The sequence below is a fragment of the Myotis yumanensis genome, unplaced genomic scaffold (genome assembly GCF_028538775.1).
Source record: "Myotis yumanensis isolate MYYU_CA2020_CCGP unplaced genomic scaffold, mMyoYum1.0.hap1 SCAF_17, whole genome shotgun sequence".
Classification (NCBI taxonomy): domain Eukaryota; kingdom Metazoa; phylum Chordata; class Mammalia; order Chiroptera; family Vespertilionidae; genus Myotis; species Myotis yumanensis.
The window spans coordinates 38,929,145-38,932,267 of record NW_027223768.1 but is presented as its reverse complement, the minus strand read 5'-3'; the positions used below and the strand labels follow the sequence as shown (position 1 = coordinate 38,932,267).

Below are 3,123 nucleotides of genomic sequence, written 5' to 3'. Positions count from 1 at the left end.
AGTCTTTTTTTCTTTTTTCTTTTTTTTTTTTTTTTGTCTGGTAAGCTCTATATTTAACTGTCTATTTTGAATGATAGCCTTGCTGGATATAGTGATCTTGGTCTCAGATCTTTGCTTTCCATTACCTTGAGTACTTCATGCCATTCCCTTCTGGCCTGTAGAGTGTCTGATGAGAAATCAGGTGTCAGTCTTATGGGAACTCCTTTGTAGGTAAGTTTTCTTTTCTCTTGCTGCCTTTAAGAGTCTCTCTTTGTCTTTAATTTTTGGCATTTTAATTATGATGTGTCTGGGCGTGAGCCTGTTTGGGTTCTTCATTTAGGATGCTCTGTGGACATTAACTAGGGTGCTTAAAAGTCATTTCCAATAGTTATCTTTTTAGCCCTTCATCTAGTATTTCAAGTGTTCTAGTCTCAAATACATTCCTTTCTTCTAAAAACTTCAGAAACAGATGAATACCTCCACCTACACCAAAATAATGTGCTTTGCTAGCCAAAAGCATCCGCCCAATTTTACTTAACAATGGAAGGAATGTTTGGTGCAAAGTACCATAATAATCCGGGTTGTTAAATGGTTTCTGACATGAGAATGAGATCATATTTTTCAGAGTTTTTCACAGTTAGTACAGGTTTACAACACTCAGACCACAACCCAGGAAAAGATCGGCACTGACCTAGTTCTTGTGCTACTTTTGATTTCCTGCATCTTTTCACAGGTGGCTTGTTTCCATCGTCTTCTTCATCTTCCAACGTGGAGTTAGCCACCACATTAGATAAGGCTACTTCATCAATCACCATACTTACATAATCTTGAAAATGAACTTCTATGGCCCCTCCCTTGAGTGCAATTATACCCAGCAACCCTGATCCATAGCCAACATCCAACACTTTTCCCCCAGCAAATTTCATGTGGGACTTTGTGAAATAAGCCAGGAAGTCAAAGGTACATTCCCAGATTTTCAAGCCTCCTCCATAAACACCGGTAATCAGATCAGAGTGAGAAGAAAAGGTTTTTGACACTGTTTTCTTCAGGGATGTTCTCTTTCAATAAGATGGTTTTCACTACTGATACATTAATGTACTGGAGAGCTGGTAACATTTCTATGACTTTATTTTCTATGCTCTTTGGCAAGTCTCAAGCAAGGCTGTTTTTCATGGGGCTCCAAGTTCCCTGACCTGTTAGCTGCATTGAGTGAGTTCTGTGTGCCTTGAGAGGGAACTGCCTTTCCCGCTGGCATAGGTCCTCACGAGTTATCTCAAGGCCAGTAAGACTGCTGCTCTGTAGAACATTTTGTGTCCTTGTGTTTTCCTTTTTGACTTGCTGAGAATGGAGACTCTTCTGAGGAATTCAGGGTTGAAGCTCCATCTCCAAGGGGAGTTGGTTCATTTTCCAGATGGCCTTCTATAGTGAAATTAAATTAGTAGGTCATCCTAGCACAACCCTTCAATTCAAAGGGAGACTCCTCCGCTTCTGAATAGAATTGATGACACTGACATAAACCTATCTCAGTTATAAACCTGTCTCTGTTATTCAAAGTAGTTTCATTTGGGTCAATTTTTCTTTAGGAGCTTATACACAGTTATATATATTTAGAGATGTTTCCAAATGACTTTTTAGAGGTATTTGCTTTTCTTTCAGTTTAACTCTGGAGAGGGGGGGGGGGGGAGATAAATAAAATTGTTATTAAAAAGCAAAATGACACATTTCTTTGAAATTTAATATTAAATAGTAACTCTGGCCCCTCTCCCTACCCCATACAGCAAGTTGCTTTTTAAATAAAAGTTGTGAGGGGGATAAAGAGATTTGGAAACACAACCCCTCAAAGGTCAACAGCTGGATTAGAGAATGAAGAGTAAAAACATAAAAGAACAGTAGCAATAACTAGAAAATGTATGAAGTCCAAATTATTGGGGCAGGAAATGACAAGCCTAACTCTTGGTTGTCTGTGTCTGTTCCTGTTTCAAGTAACAGGAATCCCAAGTTTTGTTTGTTTGTTTGTTTTTGTTTTTGTTAAAATATGTGGGGGGGTTTTTTAATTTTATTTTAGAGAGCGAGGAATGGAGAGGGAGAGAGTGTGAAACATCAATGATGAGAGGGAATCATTGCACACCCCACACTGGGGGTCCAGTCTGCAACCCAGGCATGTCCCTGACTGAGAGTCGAACCAACCATGACCTCCTGGTTCATAAGTCCACGCTCAACCACTGAGCCGCCTCACCAGGCCAGAGTTCATTTGGGTAAATGTGCAGCCCTGTGGGAACTTGTGCAGGCTCATCCACGTGACCTCCGGACACTCAGTGGAGACCAGCAGCCCTGCCCAAATGGGATGGGTGATTTTGGAGTCATCAGTAAAGGTTAGTTTGGTGGCAGAACAAACACAAAATAAGGGCACTGAAGGTTTGGAGAGGCCCGTACAAGTGGAGGCAGCTTGACTGAGACCCTTGTCGGTATCTGTGGTGCTAGACCCGCTGCGGGCGGCACAGTTCTGGCAGGCAGGGTCTCCATCCCCGTTACACAAGATGTACAAAGTAGGGTCACAAGGTTAATGGACAGGAACGTGCCCCTTTGTACCCGCTGCAGGTCCTGGGTTCAGCCCCACGCCAGATGTGCAATCTCAAAGACCACAGGGACCCAGGGATGAAATCTGGGGACCTCCGGCCTTCGCCTCCCCAAAGCAATTCAAGGTAACATTTACTGAGACCCAGACCTGGGGATGCCCGCAGCCCGCCAAGCTCCCAGCTGGGGAGGAGAAGCCCGACATGCGGCCCGGTAGTGCGGGCTAACCCCGCGCACCAGTGAGTCGAGTCCTCCGCGGGCCAGACCAGCCCGGTTTTCCCCAGCCGGCCTGGAGCCCGAGCTCAGAAGGAATGCAGCCCGCTCCCTCCCTATGGTCCTGGCGCAGGTGGAGCGCGCACAAGGCTTGTCGGGGCGGCTCGTTTCAGGTCTCCCGGTGGCGGGGCTGTTTGAAGTGGCCGCTGGGCGGAGGCAGCCTCGGGAGCTTGGAGGCCTGAAGCGCTGGCCGGGGAGCCGTGCCCCGGAGCTGCGCGCTGTCCTGCCTCGGCTCCTCCGCCTCCCGCTGTCGCTGGCACCCGAGAGGCGTGCGGGCAGGTGCCGACCTTTCCCCGC

The 3,123-nt window shown here is 46.4% G+C and overlaps 1 pseudogene; it reads right to left on the bottom strand.

The window, feature by feature from the left end:
* Positions 1–334: 334 nt before the first annotated feature.
* Positions 335–1,426, bottom strand: LOC138996287 (histidine protein methyltransferase 1 homolog; annotated as a pseudogene).
* Positions 1,427–3,123: the final 1,697 nt, after the last annotated feature.